Source organism: Harpia harpyja, chromosome 3 (assembly GCF_026419915.1).
Source record: "Harpia harpyja isolate bHarHar1 chromosome 3, bHarHar1 primary haplotype, whole genome shotgun sequence".
NCBI classification, from domain to species: domain Eukaryota; kingdom Metazoa; phylum Chordata; class Aves; order Accipitriformes; family Accipitridae; genus Harpia; species Harpia harpyja.
Window position 1 is genome coordinate 24732797 of NC_068942.1, and position 27795 is coordinate 24760591.

The 27795-nt window shown below is 39.9% G+C and overlaps 1 long non-coding RNA gene across 3 annotated transcripts; it reads right to left on the reverse strand.

Moving 5' to 3' along the window:
* Positions 1 to 7711: 7711 nt before the first annotated feature.
* On the reverse strand, positions 7712 to 27558 carry LOC128139394 (uncharacterized). 3 transcript variants are annotated; one of them, XR_008234369.1, is made up of 6 exons: positions 26939 to 27558; positions 25946 to 26098; positions 24246 to 24417; positions 23568 to 23637; positions 11473 to 11558; positions 7712 to 11145 (listed from the first exon to the last, which is right to left on the reverse strand). It is a non-coding gene; the product is annotated as an uncharacterized LOC128139394 (long non-coding RNA). The 3 variants fall into 3 exon arrangements; XR_008234367.1 differs by having other exon boundaries at positions 7712 to 10323; positions 10484 to 11145; positions 23568 to 24417; XR_008234368.1 differs by having other exon boundaries at positions 23568 to 24417.
* Positions 27559 to 27795: the final 237 nt, after the last annotated feature.

A 27795-nucleotide genomic window follows, 5' to 3' on the forward strand; every position in this document is an offset into this window, starting at 1 on the left:
CTATATTCCATCAAGTTGTTAAGGTCCTTTGATATTTTAATTCAAGTTTACTACAATCAAAATTAATTGTGTAAGAGGCTAGATAGTGTTCTCCTAAGTGTAAGTATGAATTTCATGTCCCTTCCGACTGAGATGCATGTGGTAAAGGCTTCAAATTACAGGAGAATGTGCCTAGGAAGAAAGGTAAGATACTCTGCACTTGCGGCGATAAACTTATTTTGGAGAAGGACTATACTCAGTGGGACATTATGAAGCACCCCGTGTGACAACAGACTTTGTAAGTCCTTGGTTACAAACAGTTTGCCCCACGCTGGGCATCCCTTTTGCCTGCAGCCCTGTCACAGTCAGAAGGAGCTAAAACCGGAGAGGACATTGGAGAGGACACTGGAGAGGACACTGGGCATGCTGGGTGAGAAACCCAAGCGTTGCAGGGAGCCCCGTGGCTGCAGAAATTGTCTGGGAAGTGGAGGCTTAGGCTGAGGAAGTTTTGCCCACTTCAGGGTAGTGAATGTGTGTCCCCCCCAGCCAAGTAGGAATGCCCGGGGCTGCTGGTGGCTGGGATGTCGGTGTCTCCAGACCCTCCTTGATGGAGTCATTCCTTTTCTTAAGAGCACCTACTTGTTGGGTCAAAGGACACTCGAAAGTCTAGCCACTCAGGTAGCATGTGGGAACTCAAGATCCAAGCCCCCAGTGCTAAATATTTAATACCCACCATCATATTTTGACACTAATTCAAGTCCTTGTTGCCAGGCTCAGCAGAAAGGCTGACAGCCAAATGGACGTGGAAAAGGAAGAGTCCTCTCACATCTACAGATGGTCTGACCGGTTCAAGGGCAAAGAACTTTGATGGGCTTGAAAAGCTTATGCTGTCTGTGTCTACTCTGGATGTTTTGCAGAGCAATAAAGAGTTCAGAATCCAGCTGCTGTCAACAGATTTTTCTAAGTACTAAATCTACAGTGCTACACTTGGAAAAGTGCATTTATCATAGACAAAACTGAGTTTCTGAAAAACATTTATTAAAAAAGACTGACTACAGCTTTCAGTAGGCTTGACGAGATTTCATATTTCACTTTTCGTCTTTACCAAGTGCATTAATAGCTTTTAAGACTAAATGACATGAGTGCTAGATATCTCAGCAGTGCATTAGAGATGAGGAAAACAGAATTTTGTGGCTTTGTGTACATGCCTGGTGATCAGGAGAAAAAGCACAGTGAAGAGGACTTTTGAAAAAATCAGGAGTTTCCCCCTAATCCAAACAGATTCATAAAGAAGTTTGTGATTAAACAGCTGAAATTCAAATTAAATTTGGATTGCCCAGCTGATATTTCTCACTATATCCTAAATACTTGAATGGCTGAGTGTTCCTGAAAATATCTTCAAATCCAAAAAACCCAAGAAATCAATTCTCAGGTTGTATTAGTATGCATTGGTCACTACCACTTTCACCAACTCACCATTTTTGCTGTTTAGGATTTTTGCTTGCCTGATCAGACACGAGAAACACACCATGTGGGCAAATATCCGGTAGTGAGCTGCAAAATTGAACAATCTTTGAATAACTCAAGCTTTGAAAAATCATTTATTCTCACTAGCTCATGAACATATACAAACAGCAAAACTGAACTGGAACAACTAGATCCAAACCCCTCAAAAGCCCAGAACACTGAAAAAACATCAAAGCAGCGAAGCAAGTGGCAAAAAAATACAATCTTTCCTAAAATCTTTTCCAAGTGCAATCACTATTCAAAACTGATTAATGTTTTTATTAGGTGAATTTACCTAATTCTAAGCAGCCACTCATGACTTTCAGCTGTATGATACAATATAGCTGGCTGCCTAACACAACTAAGAGAAATAAAAATAGCTTCAAGTAAAATAATTTTTCTCAGCTGAGCCCTGCATGAGCTCTGACCAATCTTTCTTTCACTCAAGATAGTAATTTTCATACACGTTACATTTTTCATTCAGACACAAGAGACTTGTTTAATGAGTTGCCCGAGGTGCAACATCTTTACGCTGAAGCAAATTAAGCCACTTTCTATAACAACATGTAGGGTTGGTTTTGCACGTGTGTGTGTGTGTGTGTTTAATTTATTGCCATCATCACACTATTTTGTGTATTTATCCTGGTACATGCTACTATTCCTGGCCCTTCACGAACGTAACTATTGGTACAGCCAGCATGGGTGAATCGCTGTAGAGGCTGAAAACATGGGAACGTGCCTGTCTTTCCGTATCATCCAGTTTAGGGCCAAGGAGCAGGAATTCCGGGCCGAGCTTTGGGTCTCTGCACACAGAAGATGAGTGGCATCTGGGCGTCGGGCAGCAGAACTGATCTTCCAAGCTGAGTACCAGCAGGTTATTTCTGGGAGGGTGAGCAAGGTATATGGGTGAGACGGCTTCCAGGGAAAGAGGTAGCTGCTTCCTGGAGCAGCCGAGGTGAGTTATAGTGAATTATTTTAGCAGTTGGATTGACTGAACCAGAACAGATTGCCTCCAGCATGGTCTTGAAGTGCTAACCAACAGCTGTTTGGTTTCACCTTCTTCAGCCCAAGCACACTGTCCTTGCAGAGAGGCAGGGTGTCTCACAACGTGCGACTAAGGTCTGCTTTTGACCGCTCCCTATACGAATAAGGAAAATTTGCATCTGATTTTGACAGTAAGCTCTGCCTAAAGGATATCATAAAGATTACCATGTTTTTATGAGACAAATGAGTGTGTTCTCTGCTGTGGCAGATCTGGTCTCAAACAAGGAGAAAAGGAGCTTGGTGGACATCCCCCATGGGGCACAGATTCAACTTTGCAGTGATGTAATCATCAATCCCGGCCCACCGGTCACACCTGGTGAGTCGTTCAGAGAGAGAACACAAAGGCTTTTGCTGAACAGCACTAAAAATTGTTTACGCTGTAAGAGACTGAAGTGACCAGTAAGGTTGTACTTGCATATTCCAAACACCACCTCCCTGCCAACTGAGTACAACGTATTGTGTCCTTCCTTTGTCGTCAACAACATTCTGAATGGCAACTTTTCAGAGGGCAGGCACTTTAGGGAAGCTTTGCAGAAGTTTTTCCTTAAGTGTTGCTGAGATAGATTAGGAATACCCTCACGTATGAGCAATTCCCCAAAATACAGGTCAAGCCAGCAGAAACCATTATTAAATTAACCTGATTCCTCTCTGTGGAGCCCTTCAATCCGACCAGTTGAGTGCATTTTATTTCTATTATATTAGAATCCGCTGTAAAGAGTTGTGTTAGAGTGATTTCATTTTTTCAACAAACCTACTCACCATCTGCATTTGGCAAAACTCCTTGACATCAGTCTTTGTTGCTTAGCAATAAATACTTGTGCTGACTCCAGTCACAAAGAGTGTTCATTACTTTGTCATTCAGACATTTTACAAGCCTTTATGGCCGCAGAAATTGTTTATTTACGCTGGCCTTCTTGGAAGAGAGGGGGAAGAGCTGAAAAATAAATGTGTAGAATGAGAGGAAAGGCACACAGATCTTGAAATGCATTGGACACAACTAGCAAAGAACCTGTAGTAGATCCACAAGCTCGAGAAAGAGGAGAAAAACACCTAAAAGAAATCAATGCAATACTATTAGTATAAAATATTAAAGCAGTTATAGAGCTTGCCAGACATCAACAATCTTGAACACTATTAAAGTGTATGTTTTGTAATGGCATCAATGATCACATTCCATCAATATGTGCTAATCAAGATGTACTAATCTGCAAGAATATCTGATACAAGATTGTGCTTTGTGCTTATATTCTGTGTCTGTATGTAGTCAGAAGGTGTTCTAATTTGAGCAAAATATCTAAAAAATTCACATTTCTATAGAGTTCTATGGTAATTGTTTTGTTACTCATAACTTCAGAATTATTTGAATTTGGGAGTAACTTTTAGTTAGTATTAGCTCAGACTTGAGCTGTGTTGAAACCTTTGAGGAAAGTTTTTATTTATAGAAAGTTAGTAGAAGAAATGCTTAAAGCTGCACAATTATAACTGCTTTGCTCATTTAGCAGTCACTATGGCTCACTTCTGTTTAGATGTCTAATCATGAGATATTAACCTTTGGCACTCAGACTAGAAAAAAATTGGACTAGAAGGCTCCAAAAAGGCAAAATTAGAATGGAAAATGAAATGGGTCACTTGTTATAGAGAATGTTACATTTAATAGATGAACAAGCTAACAATGAATATGACAATGAGTCATCTGAAGTCAGAAAACAGCATACTGTTGGAATGTCAGATGATTTATAAAATTCTTAGTTTTTGCTTTTATTTGTGGACACATTATGCAAAATAAGTTGACGATTTTACATGGCTAGCAGTAAAAATGCAGAAAATTCAGAATATGTGATAACAAATCTGTTATGGACAGAGTGTCCACTGCAAAACATACAAAATACTTGGCATATTTTTCAGGAAATGGCAAAGAAAACTTCCCAAAGCTGAATTTCATTCAGGCATTGAATTTGGGACTCAAAATCTCTTTTTGCTTTTTGATGACTTTGGTTCTGATCTGCCAATAGCATTTTCACTGATAATAATAATAACAAAATATTAATAAAAGTAGTCAAGAACTATGAAGTGGGCACTTAGAGTTAGGCTGCTGGTGAAGTACGGTGACCTTAACAGATACTCCAGTCACATATAAGACAGATTGTGTCTAAACAGCTGATCAGGCATATTTAAAGACCACGGCTGCTGTGCAACCTTCAAGACCAGAATGAGAGATTGGAAAGTGAACGTTGTTACAGAAGTCACGCTCTTTCAAAATGTGCAGCAAGGTGAGAAGGAAAAGTGCCTCTTCCACGTCAGGCTTAAGTCAAGACGTAATTCAGGTTCCGCACTTGGAAGGGACAGTGACACCACGTCAGTCCAATACTGACCCGAATTGCTTTGGGAGGGGCAAGATCATGTTGCCCAGACACTGACATAGAAATCCTGATTTTGAGTCTCAAATGGCTGTGCTTGCTCACGGGGATTTGTTTCGGGACTCTGTAAGGCAGCAATGCGTTGTGTCGCGTGGCCACGCTCAGTCTGCTGAAGTGCTGTGAAACAGGGAACCTTTATAGCTGTCTGAATGGATGTTCAGTTCAAACATACGCAGCCGTTAAGTGCTGCAAACTTGAAAGTCTGACCCTCAGCCCTTTTGGAAATGTCTCCTATTAAATACAACACGCTGCTGAAATAGAAAGCGAAACATAAAGGGAGCTGTGCTGAAACAACAAGAGAAAATTTTTGCTTCAATATGAAGGAGAAAAATGTAAAAGCAACTGGACAGAAGGGGAAAAAACCCCAATCAAAAAGTCACATTCTGACAAAAAATGATTTGAAAGATAACAGATGACACTCTGAGGACTCACAGGCTGGGAATAACAAGAAACCTAAGGCTCTTCTTTTGGCAAGGCTGGTATTCTTCAATACCCAAGAGCATCTGTGAAAGTTTTCTCAAGGAAAATGCTGACTTTTCTAAAAATGCTGTCAATGTAGGAGGAACAGTGTATTCTCAGTGAATGATGGTTTAGGCTCTGCACTCCTGACAAATCCAAGATCAAGTTGAATGACCAATTGCCCTCATACAGGCTTGGAACAGCTCCACCTCTGCAGCACTGATTATATTGACATTTCCCTTTCCTCCTCTGCTCCTTCCCCCTCTGTCTCTCCAGGACGTGTTTTTCTCTTTGCCTGTTTCTAGTTACTTTTTTACTATTTTTCTGTAGTAAAGGAAGGCTCAAGCAGAAACATTAAACACTGTTTTGAGGAAGAAATAAACCCCATGTCAAATTCCAAATCCTGCATTGCTTAGACAGGTTTGAAATCGCGTAGAAAAATACCACCCAACTCAGTCTGAGGTGGGCCAGAAACCTTTTTTTTTTTTTTTTTCCTGAGAAAGGTCAAATTGGATAATCTAATGGCTTGGTCTGGATTTCAAGGCTGCAAATAAGATTAACAAAATGCTAGCGGGACCCCAGCTTGCGGTGACAGAGCTAACACAGTCTCTTTTCAGCCACCTGGAAGAAGGAATACCACGCAGGTCCAAGACGAGGTCAGGGAGTCAGTGGTGCAATTTGGTATTCACCTTTCCCAGGTTCTCTGGGAAGCACCGGCTGCAGCGGTCCCTCTCCCTCACTGGTGCTCCCTGGTGCAAACTCATGGCAGTAAGGAGCAGGTTGGGTCGTGATGTCCCCTCTCTTGGTCGTAAACTTGTCGTCAGCAAGCCCACGGTTCAGCTCCTTGGGTAGGAAGCACTACCTTAGGGTAGTTGGATGCTGTAGGGCATTCAAGTAATGGCAAGAAAAACACATAAGAGGCATCTTTACATGCAAGTTATGCCACCAGGGAACCGTGCCTATAGCTTTCTATGTTTCTAAAAGAAAATATTCAGCAAATATTTGCAACACTCAGTGGAATGAGTCTGTGAAAAGAGGAGATCGTACACTGCCTTTAGTAATAACACCAAATCAAGCACCGCAAAGATAAAGTACAAGGGGCTATCAGGAAAATGGAGTTGATTAGCTGTCATTCCTTGACTATTTCTTCTCTATTATGTATTTAAATTTGTAATTTTTACAGTGGTTCACATGGTCAGGTGCAACAATAGAGCAGCAGAAAAAGAATTTTGCCCCAGCTGAGGGTAAAGCTCCAAATTCAACAGTTTATTTCCTCCTTGAGGGATACTTTTTCCATACTTTTTATCAAGAAAATAGATCAATGACTCACTGCTTGCCAATACAACTCACACTACGTTTGCTCATTTCCCTAGAAACGAGACACTCAGAATAAAAATAAATGTCTGTTCTCACCACTTCCTGTCCTGCTCTCAAAAAGAAATGTTTCAGGGATTTAATTTCTCATCCCTGGCTTTCCCAATCTCTCTCTGCTTACTGCTGGGAGTGTCCTGCGACAGGAAAGGGCCCTGTCATGTAAGCTGCAGTGTGTTAATGACTTCTTCCAACTAAAAATAGGTACCAGAGCTATCTTCTGGTTTGTTCCTGTTGTTTTGTATTAAATTCCAAATGCCAAACATAATATAGAGCTTAGAATAAACTCAACCTTTTATGCCATTTAAATGCAGCAAACTGCTTCTAACAGCCTGCTTTGCAAATGTACTTGAAATCCTATTAAGTATTTGCGATGTGGTTCATGATGTGTCCACGCTTCAGAAAGAATTGGTATATGATGCATCTGCTGACTTGTTTTAAAGATTAATATTTGCATTATGGAAGCACTTGGGTGACAATCAAGAAGGAGGCCACACTAGGATCAGTGTATGTACTCATCGCCTTAGGTCTTCAGAAGGGAAATACCTTTCAGTTAATGGTTCGCTGTCCCAAAACCTCAGTGGGTTAATGGAAAACATTGTACTTCATTAGTGTTTTTACCAGTGAAGTTCAAATCCAAAATGTATAATTGTACATTGAATCACTGTTAATCACCATAACATTCAACACCATGTATCTGGGTTCAGATAGCGTGTATTCATCCTGTACATGAAAAATATGGTCTAATTAACTTCTTCTAATAGAGATGTAAGATATGCCAACAAAGCGCAATGCTTGCATTTATTCTGTAAAATATTATGCAATTAGATAACCCCTGATAGTGAATGGCTTGGGAAAAAGACTCGGAACTAAGAAAGGCACAGATTCTGATTTCAGCAGCATCTAATTTTATTTGAACATAGTTGTTACTTGACACCTCTTCTCTGTACAGTAGTCAATATAACTGGAAAACCCATTAAAAGCAGGGCTCTCCAAAATGGTTTGTTCAACTCGAAGATAAAAAGTTCTCGTTAAACACATCCAAGTATGACACTGTGAAAACAGTCTCTCTCTTCTTTCTGATAGTTCCTTAGTCATCAGAACTCAGGCTGTGAAAAAAATAATGCATGACACTGATGCCTTTTTTTAAAAATACCTATTAATAATTACAGCTTTAATGAATGGCCTGATGAACATTTCAAATCCCAACTCAGTGGAGCAGCACTAACAGTTTACTCCTCCTACCACCACCATTAGCAGGTCAAGGCTGCAGAAAGGGAGAAAGGTTCAATTTTTGGAAGTGAGTGGGAGTGGAGGTTCTGACTGTGTGGTCCTGTATGTCTGACACTCTCGACTTTTCGCTGAGAGTGCAACTGAGGAAGAGGACCTCTTGCGGAGGGTGGCTGTGACAGTGATGAAAAGCAAAAGGAACACTTAAGGGAGAAGGGAAAGTAAATTTGACAGACAGAGTGGGATGCCTTTGCCAGCTTCAACAACACCTGCCACAACCGATGAGCATCAGCTGGTCAATACGACAGAAACTTCTACGGCAGCATCTCGGTTCAAGCCATTCATTACCAGTACAGCTGCTGGGGTTGGCTTGGTAAAGAACAGCATGTTGAGCATGTAAATTTTGACAGGATTTTACTGGAAGATTTCCTTTTAACTTTTGATCTACTGCGGTTGAGCTCTGTGAATTTTTTATGACAGCGTGTCTAAATCTGCCCCTCCCCATGTTGGTGGACCTCCCAACCCTCTCTTTGCCCTCCAAACCATCTCTTTGCATCCTTTTGTATTCTTCTCTTTCTTTCATCTGCCCAGCCCTTATTTTTAGAACTGCTTATTCAACTTTGCATTTCTGATGTCCATATCTTTCATTCAACTTTTTCTTACAGTTCACTTCTGTCAAAAGCCTATAAATCTAACAAAGACAGGAGACTATTATCCATTTTTTACTTCTAGTTTTCACTTCTAATTTTTACTTTGGTGTGATTTTGATGATCCTACATGTAAGCTGCAAATATCGAAATGGAAATAAGTTAAAAAAATACAATTTGCTAAATCGTAATGATCACATTTTGATTTACAAGATCAGGCAAGTGATCTGAAACTGTATTACGGTTTCCAGCCAATGATAGACAAATTGCTTAATGACTTGCTTCTAGGAATATACAAATTTTATTGCATTAATGAAGGATTTTCACCTTCTTGACTTTGTGAATAAGCTGATATAGACACAAGTATGTCTCAGTCTGAAGATAATCAAATGTGTGGTGGGGTGAAATTTGCTTACCTCCTGCTATGCAATATCTAGTGATGTTAAATTCAGAATTAAGATGCATGTCTGCACAGTTCCTTTGCAGATAAGAATGTTTTCTTTCCCTGAATGCTAAAACGGTTCCATGGCATGAGGTAGAAAATTTGTGGTACAAAAGATCTCAAGAAAATAATTGACTCAGTGAATAATTTATTGAATTTACTGAAAATATTGACCTAGATTTAATGTTTCCACATTCAGAACACAGAAAATGAGTTAAATTGGTATGTTGAGTTAGCCTAGAGTGAGACTGTTGCAGCATGATTAATTTACAAGTGTGAGTTGTTACTCACGAAAAGCCATTTAGCTATTAAACGCTCTGCTTGGGTTATGCTGACATTTTCTTCGCACTAAGTTGGTGACCTATGGTCTGATTGTGCCAACCATTAGTGAAGAAAAGAGCTGTGAAAAAAGAAATAGGGAGTGATTAGCAGGCTGGGGGATAGGTAAGGACTGCAATTCTGGGTCTTCTGACTCTTCACTTTTTCTCCATCACCTTTGAACAGATCTGATACCGGGTCCCAGCAGCTTAATATCTTGTCTTAACCACTTCTTCTCTATTCAAATTGCAGATGGCATTAGAGAGTCTGGTGCACCGAAGTTTAAAGTACCTTAATTGAGTGCTAGCCTACTTCTCAGAAGAGTGGCTGCTAGACCTGCTTATGCTTTTGACAAAAAAGCATCCAATAGCAGAGAAAGTTCAGAATGGAAAATATTATTGAATGTCCAGCAAGGAAAGCAAGAGCTGGAGATGGACAACAGGACAGTTGGGTAATACAGAAAGACTGAAACAAAAACGATACTAAGATGAATGTAGTTTCCTATTCATTGTGTAGATTTCTTTTGACAGAAACCCCTTCCTTTAGCAGACATCAGATAGCCAAGCTTATATGATGTCAGGCCTTCCTAAGAAGCAGAATAGATCACACAGAGTACAAAGCTTCCAGATGAGAGATGTACTGCACCTGTAGGCATCTGCCTCTGTAGACATACCCTTCCTTACCACAAAGCATTTTGCCCTGCCTGATTTACATGAATTAGGCAGTTCTTGGGTATGTACAGCAGTCATTGAGCCAGCCTTGCCCAGCCCCAGGCGCTTGAGCATGACTGTCGGCAAAAATCTCCAGAGAAAGAAGCTGCTTGCTGCAATCTGTCAGCTGGTTGAAGCTTTCAACAAATATTATTCTGCAGAAATGTTCTTTGCAGGAAGAAGTTCACAAGGGGATCACACTATTTTCAAGAAAAAGAAAAATTGTGTCAGCAAATGCTGGCTACAAGGGAAGGGTTTTAAGGGGTAGGGGATTCGAAGATGGGTTGTGGTACTCATGAAGGGAAGTGTGGAAGTGTGTAAGAGGAAGGATGAAGTTAAAGGGGGATAGATAGCACAAACCTGATGGCAGAAGCAGTGAGGACCTCCAGGAATGTAGAGGGATGGGAGTCCAGGCTTGGATGCTTGCTGGAAAGGGGTCTGATTGGAGTTCAGGCTACAATACCACTGTGTTTTCAGTCATCCTTTAAACTGCTACTTGCAACACAGAGGTCCGTAAGCAGACAAGGAAAAACAACTCTGTATGTGCTAGTAGCTTCAAAATGATAATGACTTAAAGAGAATGGTAGAAAGTGTTATGTGTTGTAACAGGATCATGGGAAAGAGAAAGGAAAAAGCATTTTCATCTCCTTTGCTTCATAAATAAGTGCCCAGGAGTGGGAAGAAGGATTTAGAAATCCCACAGTGTCCCCTACTTTGCACAATAGTACCCCAAGCACTCCTGTACAGCTCCATTAACTCCTACAAAAGCAGGTCCCTTTCAGGGCAGTGATAACAGGAGATTCAGGGAGGTGTTCAATTTGCAACTGAAGACAACCAGCCCTAGTCATCTACTTACAGGTGTTATTGTTTCAGAGACGGGTGTCTGACCTCTCTTCCAAGTCAGTAGAGAGAGCCCAGGGAGTGAGTCTCTACCTCAGGATGAGCCGAGTCACTTACCAGACGCGTTGGTTTTGTAGGTTGGATGTCATTGACTATTATGGGAGACTGGACGCCTACTTTGCCTGTAGACACAAATTAAACATCTTAATGATTCTCAATGTAAAAAATGTATAATCAAGTTAGACTCAAGATACCTATTTCTTGGGGGATGCTGAAATCTCTTAGTACGTCTGCAAAACTTATCAAAAGCAGGAAAGCAGGAGTTAAGTTAGTCTTCAAGCTCCTTTAACTCTGCCATCTTTGTGCAATGCTGCCATGCACCAGCAACCTGCATATTTTGTGTCTGAACTCTTCTGAACAGGAACTACCACCTATAGGCAAATACAGTCTCCCCCGCAGACAAGATACCAACCTCTGCTGCAGAACTGAAGACCCTGTTTCACTCTTACCTGTGTTACAAAACCTGTCACAAGCTGAACATACTCATGGAGACAGTCCCCACCGTCAGATTCTTGGCCCTTGTAACCAGCAAGCCCTGCAAAAAGAAGTAGTGGAAATAAGCCTACTGGGTCCTCTCAGTGTGTAAGAATCTCTTTTCTTTGATTGTATGTAGGGCAGTCAGCCTGAAAGGATCCTCACAAACCAAAGGGAATGGCGTGCCCAGACTGATCGTTCCCATAACCAGACCTCTGATACTCGGCATCTTTTGTACAGCAGAACTGCTGCTGGCGTGTCAGCCAAGTTGCAACACTTACAAAATTTCAGGAATGGCTGAGGAACCTATCATGGAGCACCAGCCACTGAATCTCTTTTGGAAAGCACATCCTTTTTAGTTCACAGGTGGCATGTGGAGAAAGAATTGACTTGAAAATTACAGCAGTTCTGCAATTTTGTCAAATTGACATAAATCAAGGAATGACTACTTAAAATAACCAACTCTTTACTCCAGTACGTGATCAGAGCTAGAAAATGATGTTGAAGCTGGGAAGATGAAGAGATGTTTAGATATGCTGCGATCACAGTTTTCAGCTATAAGCATGGGAGTGCGTGCTCTGAGAATGGAGCAGATGCTTCCAATTATCTGCAATAAGGAGAAGAAGGGACATTTGAAAATGTAGCTGGTATTAGGTGGTTGCAAGAAGACTCTTGGATAAGGAAGCAAAGCATGCAAAGTGTAACAAAGTCATTTTATTTTCACAGCACATTAATTTTAAGACACTGCTCTACAAGTTGAAAAACTCATGTGTATTCTGATGTTTGAAAGCAAAACAATCAAACTGGAAATCTTATTGTAGAGTTTTTTTCCTATTTTAAACCATGACAAACTTTATTCATGAAATATTATTTCCTTTGATATTCTAAAATGTTATTCAAATTTACATAGATTTACATACTTAACTGCGGCTACTGCTTGCTCATATAGTGCTTGTATATGAACTGGAAATAAGATTCCCATAGAAAGGGACAGCTTGTAAAATACAGAACCGTACAACATAGAAAAGAAGACACATAAATGTAGCCCTTTTATTCACCCTTTTGTAATTACCTGGGGCATGTTTCTGATTTGCTATGTGCTTAGCAGGGTGATGTTCAGGAAATCTGAAAGGCCTGCCCAAACCATGTATGTGCTGACCGGCAAATTCCTTTCTTGTCACTTGTTACTTAATCTATACTAGCTCAGGCTGCCTGCACTCTCTGCTGATGGCATGCCCCTTTTTTTCTCCTGAGCCTTGTGAAAAAGAACCATAGTCAATCTTTCTTTCTCTCCAGTGAGGTAACTTGTGTTAAGCGCGCGTTCCAGCCAGATCTTCACGCTTTCCCACCACCCTGCTAGTTTGGCTGTTGTGAGCTTGTCCATGTGACGCACAGACGTGTGAGGTGCTATCAGAAGACACAGTGGTAAATGCAAACAGGTTTTGGACAAGGGTACCCTGGACAAGCCAGCACTGAGCTCTGGATCTGGCCACATCCACCCACGTAGCCAAGCCCTTTGACCATATCAACAGCATGTGACAAATGAGCCAACGAGGAAGCCACGGTTGTGAGTTTCTTCTCCTAGACAATCCCAAATGCATTTTCAGCTGTTCAGTTCCAGCACTCTTCTTTGCTTCTTTAATTGTCTGGGTAAAAAAAAAAAAAAAAAAAAGTGCAAGCAACTAGCTAGATGTGAAAGCAGCAAGCTACATCTAATTTCCTTGGAGTAGCTCACCATTACCTGACAATAAATACACTGCAGCTTATCTGTCTTTGTACTTATTTTGCTACATCTGGGACATCTTGAAATGCACAATGGTCAATAAAACAGAAACAAGCTTTCAGCAAAAGTTTCATGCTCTTAGCCTTGTTTTTATTTAAAATGGATCCATCTTGGCTGTATGGAAGGAACTCTCATTTCAATTTGCCTCTGCAAAAAGTATGAGAAAAATACTCCAAAGATAAAATTAGTACTAAAAATATGAACTTATTGACAATTGAGATAACACTTTCTTGATAAAATAACTATCACTTTTTAAAAGGTCCTCTTTCACTCCATTGCTTTTAGATGTGAGTGCTAATTTATATGCAGTACCTGCACACACTAAAGCTTATCCGCACTTCAGGGGCAGCTTTAAAATCCTGTAGGAAAATACTCTTTTCTTGGCAGTTTGTGCAAAACCTCAAATACTAATGACTGAAATTAATTTGAAAATCATTGTTTTGTGACTATATGCACTCAGTAGTACTACCTAAAATTCTGTCTACGGACAGGAGTGTTGAAATTGATTTTAGGTAATACATTCTTCATTCAGCAAACTTCTTACTGATTACTCTGAGTCAGATAATTGTTCTTACCCTTGATGTTCTGTTAAGTTCCCCAGATGATTTGACATTGGCCTTTCCTGGCTAATTTGTGGTGGCCTGTAGAAAGAGTAGATAATGAATTCTAAATTGCAATTAGATGCCTCATTTCAATCTTCCTCAAGAACCACAGGAAGCTGCTCAGCAGTGATAGGGAATTAAAGGAATTCTGAGCAGCTGGGTGTCACTCCTTCCTCCAAACTCTGATCTACTATGGGCAAGTCAAGGAAAGGTAACTGCTTGCTGATTTGGATGGATGGACAGAAGTCTTGGGGCTTATTATTAAGACTTCATTATGTGCTATCAATGTCATTTTGTAAAGAAAGTGAGTGCAAGTCAGTAGATTGGGTACACCATAAACAAATAAGATCCTCTGTCCTCATTTACCTGCTTGGGGAAAAAAGACAAGCAGTTCAATTCAAGGAAGAAAATCTGAAAGGATATTATTAAAAATGTTTAAAGCTTCTTCAAAAACTTTGCAATAGGCCTTTTAAAATATATCCTGATGTCTGAAGTTTGTTAAACAAAACAAAGTTCAGCAATGATTAGTGCAAGAGGCTAGGAATTCAGATGCATGGTCTGTTGAAAGTGCTGCCAGTATTACATCCTACCTTTGTTGGCTTCACACACCAGCCTCTTCTGCCTCGCCAATGTACACATCAATCTTTTTTTTTTTTCCCTAAAATACTGTATTGCAAGAAGTTTAAAACAACAAAATATAAGAAAATAAAGACATAAATGAAAATATAACCAATGACATTATTTTAACTTAAATTTCAATTAAAACTTAATTGTATTGTAGTATAATATCAAGAGTACAAGGGGCACTTGAAGGTGAATTCATAGGCCTTTAGTGGCATTTTAGACATCCTGGAGTATCTGAGACACCTGCACATGGTTTAGCAGATAATATAGGACCTATGGGAGACTTCTGTCCTTCTGGAGCAAGGAGGTAGGAAGGATGACCTAGGATGTCTTAAAATTATGCTGAATATAATTTTGGCTAGTAAATCTCACCCCTTTTCTCTAGGATTACCTTTGAAAGGCAACTACAAATAAAACTCCTCTGTATATCTGTTCATGTCTGATTTCTACTATACATAGCTGCTAAGTAGCTTTACTAATATAGATAAGTAAAACAGTGGAAACAGAAGTATCAAATTTTCTTTTCATTTTCAGAATTGGCAGGAGGTACATTATCTTCTGAAATTCTGCACAGAGATATTGCATAGTTAATATTCTTTAATGACAGTTCTGTGTGTTAAATAGAGTTACTGAGTGATTCACTATGTAAGTAAAGGTAATTTTAATCTCAGCTGGGCACCGTCCACATCTACTGTCATGTGACAGATGGAATGAAAGGTCTAGGGAGGATCTAGCTGGGACTCCTCAACCAAAATGCCAGTTATGTGGAGACTGTAACTTGTTCTTTCAGGGCAAGGCTAAAATAAATCAGGAGAAGAAAAAAATAACATTAGTGATATCATATATATTTTGGCATAGAGGTTAAGGGAGTTCTCTGCTATTATGCATGTACTTTCTTTAAAATGACATTATGAGTATGTCCCAGGTAGAGAGATACGGGAAAGAGCACCTTACAGTATATTTGCATATTTTGATGAACATCAGCATTTCAAAGGCCATTTCAATCTAGCCCAGGTGTTTCAATGCTGTTTGTCAATATGTTTGCATCAAATATATATCAACCAATTTGTTAAGAGAAAAATTATTCTCCTACAAAATTGGCCACGATGAATATGTCATAAATCTATATCCAAGCTAAGAAGTAAATATCTGAATTTAGATAGGATTATCAAAAGCAAGAAATAATACCAAATTAAAAATTAGCAGCTGAGCAGATTTCCTCTGACTGGAATGCAAGTGGAACACAGTGCAAGTTGACAGGCAACCGATTTTTGAACATGATATCTCGTTGCTCTATTCAGTCACCCAAGCAAAGGAAGTGTTGAGACCCATTTTCCCACTTTCTGGTTTGACTACTAACTACTGCTAACTTTCTGAATCAGATGTTCACATTCAGGTGGATAGATCATTTCTATCACCCAGGAGTCAGGGTAAGGAACAGTAAATACTGTTAAGCGGAGGCCTAGGCTTTGTTGTCATAGACAACTTAGACCATAACACAGCTTGCTACATAAAATTGTCAAACTCAATAGAAATTAAAGACGCACACATAGCACTATCCAAATTCAAGATTTAAAAAACAATTTTTAAAAAAAGAGAGAGTCTTCTTCTAGAGCCTTCTAGAGGGCTGAGGCTGACTTCTGGCAGTGCCTGTAGGACCAAGACATATTTTGGGTAAGATATGAAGAAACTAAAAGTAGTATGAGAGCATCAACAGACAAATTGAAAACTAAAATACTGATGTGAAAATTTTCTTTGTGACAGCAGCCATTTCTATTAAACATTTTGTTAGTCTGCACACATCTTCAGTGTGCAGATTAATAACCTGGGTGGAGAACCTGGCCATCCCAAAGACTCCCCAGGTGGTTCTTGCTGTAGAATTGACCAAACTGTAAAAGATAAGATACTTGACAATAGTCAGTAGAAACTGTTCCTTCAGGTGTTGAAATGATAGTGTAAGGCAATCGTATGTACATAGTTAAGATAGTTAGGATATGATTTTTATTTAGTTTAAGGTACTCAATAGTGATGGATCACACATGTGCTGGCATGGTCACTCAGGACCATGATTCAACTGGCTATACAAATGAACAGAACATCAGTTTGGGGAGTATCTCCTGATCCAGTTGAAGGTGCTGCTGGAAAGATCCTTGCAACAGAGACTCTTGTTACCTCTCAGACTGCAACTGGCCTGCTTCTTTGTGAATTGTTTTTCCCACCTGTTTACCCTATGCCAAAGGTTTTTCAACATTCAGTCCATGAGTGTTTGTGCTACTCTGCACTTGTTCTTCTCTGACAGCAAGACAAAGTCAGCCTAAGCTGAGACTGTGTAATGTATCAGCTGGAGGTGAACAGGCTAGCTCACGCACTGGAGAAGTACAGTTGTATTAAGAGGGTGCTTTCCCTGGGCTAATGGTACTCCTCAGCCAGATGAATAGACCTAAGGGAGTACCATGCTAACACAATTAAAGCAATTCTAGCATCCTGTGCTGGCTGCTTAGAGGTAGCCTGAGAATTTTTTCAATACAGATATTCTCTCTGAGACACTAGAAAAGATGGGCTACATTTTCTTCCTTTGCAGATATTTTTTTCTTTTCTTTTGTGTGTAGATTTTTATTGCTTTGGCTTCAAAGAAGCAGGTCTACAAGAGCAAAAGATGACAGCAGCTTTAGTCTTTCTAAATTAACTTTATTCCTTTTCCTCCCTAAAAAGGCAATTATTATCTTCCTAACACCATCTGAAAAACACCAAATGGTTTCTCTTGATAAACCTTTCTTTGCATAAAGGCATAAAGGCAGAGGGAATTAACAGTATTGGTGAAATGAAAGCCTTACATTTCAAATAGTTTGATTGATATGTTTCTTCTAATTCTCTATCTTGAACTACGTGGTACTCCTGGTGGTAGCTTGCCAAAGGAAGAAGCAGGCCAAAATCTCTTTGTTTACAGCCAGGAATCTTGGTTAATTTAGTGCAATGACAGGCTTGCATAAGGACTGTTTATTCTTTAGAGCCATTTTCTTCTTCCACCAAAATTAAGACTGCAGTGTGCCATGGTAGGGGTTGGTTTTAAGTACAGCTGTGAATGTCTTTCATTACTTAATCATTAATGTCAGTGCTGTGTTTAACTGCCATGTAAATTTGCAATGAGTGGGAAGGGACAAACTTATTTTATACTTTTTGTAGTATAAAAAGTGATGAAACCCTAATCTTGCTTGGAACCTCCAGATACCATTGTAATTGTCACATAAACAAATAGGGGTGATAAAACTACAACAGTAATCAGGTCAAATCAATATGCCATACCTTAGGTCTCCAAGGAAATCTTAGATCCCTGCTTCTGTAACAGCATCTGTTTTCAGTTATGTTACCTACCATATGCCATTTATTAAACACCCTTTTTTAACAAAGGGGAAAAAAGATCCACATGATACAACTATATTCCAAGTGATCTCCAGTTCCACTCCAGTGCTTTCTTATGTAAGAAAGTAATTTTTGGTCTGGATTCATGCAAGAACAAAACAGCCTGCCCATTTCCTATCTTTAGGCAGATTTTCCAAAAATAGCTTCAAGTTAGTTAGGCCAGAGTGCCTACCCTGCCTTTCTCACTAAACAAAGAGCATGGAACAAAAGGGAATGGCAAAAAAGACTCTGGCCTTATGGAAGAAAAAGCAGTTTTGATATCAGGTAACAAAGTTGTTCCATCTAATTGGAAAGATGTGGCCCAAAAGGAGAATTGGAATTGGGGTGAAAGATATTGAAAGTTGAGTCCTTGCTCTTCAGGAGCTGGTCTATATGGAAAAGCCTGACACTGGGGGATCTTTCTTAAGAAATTTAGGCGTATGCAATCTTTATGCAAAAAGAAAAGCCCCAAAAGATTTCCCATAAAAAGACAGCACAAACCAGAAGCAGCTAATGGGTTCATGAATCAGAAACTTTATACTGAGATAAGTTTCATGCGGAGAAGGTGGATGGTGAGGAACTCCACTTATCCATGGCTCTGGGAACCCTCCAGCTTCTTGTAAGACCATGACAGGTAGAGACAGGGAGGGTGGTATGGAGTTCCTTTTGTCCAGGGTTGTAAGGACTTTCCAGGTGCCTGTAGGACCATGATAGTGCACAGACTGGGGCTGTGTGTGTTTTCTTATCCTCAGGGCACTGCCTTTGCAGAAAATTACAACATTCTCCACCTGAGTGGCAGAGGAGGGAGAGGACAGGAGCGTGCCATGGTCTGGTCACATCCCTGTCCAGGTGTCCAGCTGTAATAGACAGGAGAAGCAGCAAAGGAGGAGCAGCCACCCCCCCATTGCTATGGGCAGCAGCCCCTGCCCTCCCCTCCTTGCCCTCCTCTTCCTGCCCTCTCCTCTCAGTCCTTGCTCACCTGGATATTTGCCTGCTAGCCCGGGCTTTTGCAGCCCTTTTTATACCCATCCTGGTCCTCCCATGTCACCAACCCCCCCTGTGACATGGCCACCACCAGTGTTCTACCTGCAGGGACACAACCATGACATCAGAAGGGCTGGTGCCTGGAGTTAGTGCTGCATCACTGTGACATGGCTATTATCTTCCACCATTCGAGTGAAAAGAAAAAATTGATGAATAATAATTATAATAAAACCTGAACAACTGGTAATGCTGGGGAGGAAAATTAAGTAGCTGTAGTGGCAATTTAAAGGACAGCAGCTCAGCAAAGGTTGAAAGAGAATTAAAAGCAGCAGGTTCTACCTACTGCTCAGTTTTAAAGATTTATGTGGTACTTGCTGCTGAGATTTGTGGGTTTGAAGACTAAGTGATGGAAGAAAGATGCTTGTCGAGTTAACTGAAGGTAATATTTCACACCTTTTGAATTAAAAACATGTCCAGTGCCAAACCCTGCATCCATGAGTGGCTGACAGTGCTGAGGAGGTTTCATCATGCGATTTCATTTCTTTCCCAGAAATGAACCAAGGATTTTGCCAGACATTCTCATGTGCTACATACTTCGGTTGGACACTACAATAAAATACATGAATTAGCTTCCATCTACTTGGTTCACTGCAGGGTATTACATCCTTTTTAATTGACAGGACAAGAGGCAATGGGCATAAACTGAAACACCAGAGATTTCATCTAAACTTCAGGAAACACTTTTTCACTGTGAGGGTGATTGAGCACTGGCACAGGTTGCCCAGAGAGGTTGTGGAGCCTCCATCCTTGGAAATATTCAAAACCCATCTGGACATGGTCCTGGGCAGCCTGCTTTAAGTGGCCCTGCTTGAGCAGGGGGTTGGACCAGATGATCTCCTTTCCGACCTCAACCGTTCAGTGATTCTGTGATTTTTGGTGCATGAAAGTCATTGCTTTCCCCATACTTAATTTCTCATTGATTGTTTTAGTTTGGAAAATGTTAAAGTAAAAAGAAAAGCAAGAAAAACTGATTATGTAGAGACGAGAGGTGACCCTTTAAATAATCAAGCACAACTACAAATGATAATAAACTTCTTCCAGTGAATTGTTGCAGATCCTTTAAATGCTTCAACTGCTGTGTGTGTCAACTTTACCTACTCTTGACATTCAGAGACAGGCAAACAGGGAAGTGGCTGGAAATTACAGGATCCTGTTGGTAAGAGATAGGGTAGAGAAGTATTTAAAACATGTCCCTGGACTCCTCCCAGGGACCCAATACCCAGCTCACTCAGCTGGCGTGCAGAAGATTGCTGGTCGGCCTCTATTCCCTTCGCTGCTGTGTTTAACATTGACCTGAGAGGAGACACTGGGTGGCAAGGTCATCCCAGCTTCCCCTTTCATCATTCTTTTGTTTCATTTGCTTCTAGGATTCCTCATCTAATGGTGTCCAAACAATTTCTGGGTTTCAAGAAGCTCCAGGTATTTTGCCTGCGATCAACTGCACTGTACTTTGTACACTCTACAGTAGACAAGGCAAAAAAATGCATCAAGAAAATCACTTGTGGCTGTGGGCTACCACATAATAGTTTCACAGTAGATCCAGAGAGCTCATGTGATCAAGTGAAGTGTGGTGCTTCACTTCCAATAGCTGTGACGACCTTGTGATGATCACTGTCTTGTCAGCCCATTGTCAGAAGCAGCATGTAATAATCAGGTGGTTTATCTCCCAGCAAGTATCACACACTTTCATTTTCTGGTTTAGTGGTTTTTTTTTTTTTGTCAGGATGGGACAGGACAACTTTTAAAAAACACAAGCAAAAATAGAAATGAGAGAGCAAGCACCATCCAGTGCATTACCCCCATTCCTTAGCTGCCTCACTTGCTTAATGTGTTAACTTTATCTGCTGCTGGCATATGCAAACAGTCTCTGGAAATGCGGTTGCTGTTCAGGAAGCAGGGTTGTATAAAAATAGTCACTGTAGTAATAAAGTATGGTAGATGTCTTCCAAGATGGAGAGAAACGTGTATCTGCTACCCAGAGAAACCTATGGTCCTACACAGTCGATCGCTGCAGAGTTGTATTGATTTGAGAAAATTTTAAAACTTGCTTATCAGTGTACAAAAAAGAGAGAGAAATAATAATGCTTCCAGGAGGGCAAGGGTGGAGAAGAATATAAACAAGAGCAAAACAAAACAGAAACCACAGAAACCTACTGAACAAACTATTGGTCTGTTTTGTTTCTTTTGGCTTTAATCAGATTCTCATTTTCCTCCCCATTTATGGATGATTTGGCTTTTGGGGCAGTTTGAGAGGACTGGCATGGTGATGTCACAAAAGGCTGTGACCTACTTCAATCCTCCCTCCTTCCTTTCTTTTCAGAAACTGGTAGTCTTTCAAAGGGAAACAGGAGAGAAATGGGCCTGTCAAGTTTTAACGATGCAGAAAACAATAAGGAAAACATGTTTTAATGTGGTAGTCTTCGTATTTGACACAGGAAATACAAAAAGGGAAAAAGGGATTTAAAAGATCACCTTTAAGGCATCCAGTTCTAACGTTTCAATAAACAAGTGCACTGCTCACTGAAAAACAAGCTCTTTGATTATTTTTCTAGCCCCCAGAGAAGCAGCAGTAAAATCATGAGGACCATTATAAGATGTGAGTAAGAAGCAGCACCCAAGGAAATGAAAAAAATATTAGAATTGTTATTATCTATGCTTACAATAGAAGTATTGCATAGTAGATAAGAACACTGGAAGGATGCTTTTTTCCTATCTTGCATTATATCTTTCTGAACAAAACCCCTGTGTAGACAACAGAAGCTTGTTCTAATAACAAAAATGTTGCCTGAAATGAAATTCTTGACATACCAATCATTCTCAGTAGCAAAGCCATTTTTCATATAAAACATGGTTTGGAGTAGGCTTTAATGAATGTCTCAAACCAACTCACCTAGCTTATTTTCTCAAGAATGGGAGTATTTAAATAAATTTAATAGAAAATCTACCACAGAAACACCACAAATGTGCCCTGCCAAATCAGATTATGTATTTTTAAAGGACAAAAGGGTGCAGACTTTCTTCAAAACTACTTGAATGTATATCTTTCTTAGCTAAAACGGATGATAGTTTTGATTAAAATTAATTGCCCACTGTGAAAACTTTTCCCATTGCACCACAACCAAGGAGACAGTTTCTAAAGCGAACATGCTTCAGATTAAATGCTGTGAAAGGAGAAACTTTTTTCTGCTATAGCTACAGCTTCTCTCTCACTCTGAAGGAACCCTTATAGACTAATATAACATAGTTGAATAACTCCTTATATAATCTGTTATGTCAGTCTGTGAATTCATTTGCTATTATAACTTAATGGAAAATTTAAACTGACAACTTAGGAGTGAATTTACTAAGGTCTGTGGTGGTCTTCATTTTAGCATTGCTAAAAGTGAATTTGGTGCATGTTCTGTGATACATCCCCAGGGTATTTCTTTGCAAGTGCATAGTCTCCTTATCCGCGTTGTAGTTAAAACAAAACTTGTAACTCAGCAGTGGACGGCAAGTGTAAAAGATCATGTTAAGGATCTTGTCTTAGGGTAAAAAATCATCAGCAGATGACAATGATTGAATTTCCACTTCTGTAAGTGCTATTTTAGATGCACGTGCACACATGCACACACACACATATATTTGTTTGTTGGCCAACAGTGCTGTTACTCACTCCACCCCAAAATGGTCCATGGTGTGTTACCAGAACTGTATGTAACAACGCTTTTTCCATAATTTGTTCTGAAAGAAAGAAAAAAACCCAAACACTTACAAAACCTAGTTTGATTTTTACATGGATAAACAGAATGCCAGATTATACCTCAGCTGGCTACTAAAGATTCACAAGAAAAATATATGGGTATTTCATCTCACCAGAAAAATTAACTTGTATATACCAGCCAGCCTGGAACAAACAAGCAGTAAAGAGTGATCTTTTCTATCAGGGGGTGCTTCATGAAACATTTGAAAACAGGAAAAGGAAAATAGAAAATAGAAGTGGAAGGCTTTTTGAATTTCAGCTAGCTCAGTGGTTTTCAGAAAGACAGAAGTGAATTCCATTCATCTCATATGAAAAGGAAATCGTATTTCCTATATTCCTTAAAAAAGAAAGAAGAATTTTATCTTGTGAGCTATAGCTTTGTTGTACTGTGTGTCTCTCGGACAAATGAATGCCTCCACGTTGTCTTTCTCGACATTTCAGAATTCCTCAGGAGAGTGAGAAATCAGCAAAGATATAAAGAAAACTGCCCTATGACTTGAGGCTAGCAGCAGGCACCAGGAGACAGCACTGACAGGCGGTGCAATACATGCAATGGTAGCTGCAGCCTCCTGACTCCACAGCATTCAGATGGCTGTATTTGGCTCATAAAGCAACATTTAACACGATCTTTCCCTGGCCTGTGTTAAATAATAAAAGCACCATTAAGACAAAGTAGTGGGCCTTTTAAAGGCAGGGAATCTCTGCCAAATATAATGATCAAACCAGCCTGACTAGTAGATCGGGCGCAAGTAGGAAGGGCAGCAGCAAAGGGTGGCAGAAGAAGCAGAGGTTTCTGCAGTAGAGATCCAGAAAAAGGAACCTGAAAATTCTAAGCAATTTAAAAGGGGAAATTGCTTTGTGTCACGTTGCACTTACATTTTGTGCTGGAAAATAAAACAGGTCCCTGAAACACAACAGTTGGCTGCAGCAGCAAGTTCTTCCTGAGCTGAGGAAAAAAGCCAGATGTCTTACAGACAGGCAAGCAGCTGCTTTCCAGCCATTTAATTGCTATTTTATATCCAATATCTAGCTCAAATGTGCCACGCAGCTATGATTTATTTATATCACATGGCTCTTACTTACAGGTCGGCATCTGACTTTTAAGTTATTGTTACAAATTTGTGTTCAAGCCTCCTTCACCTGTGCTGTTTTGCACTCCATCTGTCCTCCTAAACCAGGGAACAAAACAATTACGTTTCTCTATTTAATAAAACGTGTAACTCAAGTTCTTATTCATCTTTATCTAAAGGACAAAAATAGTCAGACCTCCCTTGACAAATGAAATTGTTATTATAACTTTCGTCATCACTGGAATAACAACATATTACTGTTTATTGGTTTTGGCTATTGGCAAAAATGAAAAAATATCTCAGTGTAGTTTTTTTCCTTAAGCAAGTTAGTTCAGTCCCATATACCATATCCAATTATTAATTATCCTTCTAGTTGGAGATATGCACAGAAACATGCTGGGGAAAAAAGTGGAAGGAAGATTCAAGCCTGTTGCACAAATCTTTACATTGGCCCTAGGTGGCAGGTTCATTACAAGGACTCCACCTCAGAGGGACCAGCCTGGTGGGCAGCAGATTCTTGGAGGTCAGGAGAGTTTTGGTGAGTGTGCTGCTTCCAAGCACCTGCCGAAACAATATGTAGATTTTCACAGTCGTGACAAATTGATAGAATTCCTCAAAGACTTTCATACAGTTACTGAATTCTTCTGATTCCCCTTCTACAAGCAGAATATCAAAACCAAGAAGAAAATGGTATTACATCACCTGCTTCCTTTAGAAATACTGGTTTATAAATGTCTTGGAGATATACTGACTACACAGTTTGACATTACCTTAAATTTCAGGGTCACATGACAACAATTCATGATAGCACTTGATCTCATCTGCCCACTAATCCATCATCTCTGATTAATTTAACATCCCAACCTCTTAAGCAGCTTCCAAATGCTTTCAGATTTAAAATGATAATAATAAGACAAATGTAGAAGAGTAGTTTGCCAGAAAATGTATTTCTCATTTTCTTATCAAATATACATTTTTTCCCAAAGACATGACTTGAGGACTTGAAATGGAGGGTTTAATGTGATTTATTCATGCAAAATCCATTTGTAAGGACTTAGTTCCTCAGTATTAGAAGCCAGACTCATTTCTGTAGAAGGCCTTAGCACTGACTGGTAAGGTCAGGTATGGATAAGGTAATGCATTATACAGTGACTTGGTCACATATCAGAAGTGCCTTCTGTCATTACAACACTTTCATATTTCCCCTTCAGAGACTGCCTCATTTGGCTGTGCTGCAACTAAACCATCTTTTCTGAGACACGGAAAGGAAATCCAAAGTAATTCCAATGTAATTCATAGATATCTTTAAAATTTTCCTGAAAACATTTACTGCACATTGTATTTAACAAACAGAACATATGCCAGTCCGGTGTGGTACAGTAACCCCCCAGATATCAGCAGTACTGCAAAAGCTTATCTCACTTCTGTTAGTATGATATAGATGGGAAATGACAGTGGCAGAATCCTTCAAAATCTCTCATATTTTTAAAGTGTATCTGCCTGGTGAAAGGCTTTGCTGGAGTTTGGAGCAGTCTGCCCCAGTGACAGCTCGGCTATCTGTTATTGAATTGCTCTGTAACACTCTCTACTATCAGTTCTTCCACCCTCTCCCTGAAAATAACATTCAGCCATGGTGGTGTTTCAGGGACTGAAATATCTGGGAATAGTCTTTGAGCCAGGAACCGGTTCCAAAAACAACCTAACGGACAGTTCTGGGTAATGGATATATCTGGGGTGGGGGGGAGTGGTAATCAACTGCTCAAGGACAAGTCTTAAACTGAAAAAGGGTAAACTTCCTATGAAATGTTTTAACTAGTTCTAAAAGTGAAATTATACACTTTTTACAAAATGCTGTGTGCCTTTCAACAAATCTGCATACAATTCTAAAGCCCTCTGTCACACAGATGTTTTGTCACACACGCTAGTGGTGTTGCTACTCAGTAGAACAGTTACAGGATGCTACCACTCCTAGGCAGGAATAAGCTACTGCATAACTATAGGTTGGCATATTTTTCCATTGAGTTAACAGTTTTAAAGTAAAAAAATTCAGGACTTTAGTAGATCAGAAGCAAAAGGAGCTAGTTGTACAGGTCGCTCATGAGGATGCCTACAGTCTGAGGTGTCACAGGAGCTCACCAATGCCCTATACCAAACTGCAAAGGGCAGCGGGAGGTTGGGTCATACCAGGGCAGGCAGGGAGCCCAGGGAGCTGGAAACTGATTTCTTTTCCTCCAGGATTATCACCACAATGCAGGACGGCAAATGCTTTTTCGCAGCTGCATGGCCTTACCAACTCCCGTTCATCTCACGATCTTCTACAAGCTCCTCACTCCTTTTCTGAAAACAAAACAAAACAGCTACATGGGCACTCTGGTGCCTGTGCTTGGGTAGATGGTTATTGTTGTTTAAGTACAGAGCCATACACTTTTTCTTATTGAATTACATCCTGATTTGTCTCAGATCTATTCTCTAAATTATCATGAGTATTTTGAGTTTTAATCCTCTACCTGCATTTCCTCCTAACCAGGTATCATTTGCAAATATAATAAGCACCCTCACTTTTCCCCAAGTCATTGAAGAAAATATCAACTAATTCTGGAACAAGGACATTCTGGAAAAAAACCCCACTCAATGTATTGCTGCAGTTTGATTTCTTTCTCTTGCAGCATTTTCACCTAGACCATATGTTCGTAGCTTACTTATGAGAGTGTTCCAGGAGACCATGTCCAGAGACTCACTAAAATCAAGATGTGACATCAGTTGTTTTTCTGTAGCCACATGAAGTGTTATCCCATGACAGAATGGAATTATTTTGGCTTGACATGTTTTTTATTGACCACTCCTTTCTCTTTATGTACCATTTTCTAAATGTTCGCAACCAGTATGTTAATTACTTTTTCCACTATTTCTACAGGAATTGAAATTAACTATCTGGTTTATAAATTTAACCTCTCTCTTCTATTTCTTTTTAAAGATAGGCACTCTTTCTACCTTTTTCTAGACTTTCAGAATGTCATTTTGGACTAGCTGATCAGAAAATATCTCATTTACTTGCATAACTTCGAATGCTTTCCTTCCCCTTTCAAATTCTTGCCCTTTTTGTCATGGTGCCGGTTTCATGATATCATCTGCTCATGACTGACCTTTTGAGTGAAACAAAGAAGGAACTAAACCTACCAGCTTTCCAGCCATTGTTTGCCAATAATTTTCACTCTGCAGAGAAGTGGACCAAGCCTTTCCTTAGCCTCCTGTACTTGTTAGTGCACTAACATGCTGAGAGGAAATGCCACTTATGCATCACATGGTTTCACTCTCTGCTTTTGACTTTCTCTCTTTGGCCTCAAATGTTCACCCATTCATCTTTCTTAAAAGTCTTTTCCTTGGTGAGTGATCTACAGCTCCTATCCTTCCTCCGCACTGTCATAACTTGCAATTTTGCATAGTTTCTTTTGCATAGTTTTGCATAAACTTGCATTTACCATAGTTCTTTAAAGAACTGCCTACTGTGCTTAACTCTCTCTCAGAATTGTCTCCCACAGGATCTCACTTACTAGTTCTCCGAATTTCTATAATCTGCTCTGCTGAAGCACATTGCGGATCTTCCTGTTTGTCATGAATTCTGCTGCTTCATGACTGCTCATGAAGTGCCCGAGTTGTTTTTAACTGTTACTTTTTCCTTTAGGCTCTACCAAATTATGAAGATCAAATCTGGAAAATGTCAACTCTCTTTGCTTTCTCCAACTTCTATAACAAAAAGTTTCCACTAAAACTTTTCAAAAATTAGCCAGACTGCCTGAGGGCAGCTGTATTCCTTGCCCAACGTGGAAATTCTTGTAATCAAAGTATGCTGATGGCACTGAGTTTGGATAATTTTGCTCACAAAAGACTCATCACGTGATTTCCTTGATAGGTGGCCCACTATTGACTCCCATCAGGATGTCAGCACTTTTTCTCCTTTAAATGTTACTCAGGAACTATGAGGCAGCCTATGTCCCTCTTTATTCTTAACCTCAGAGCAAGTAGCGCCTGCATGT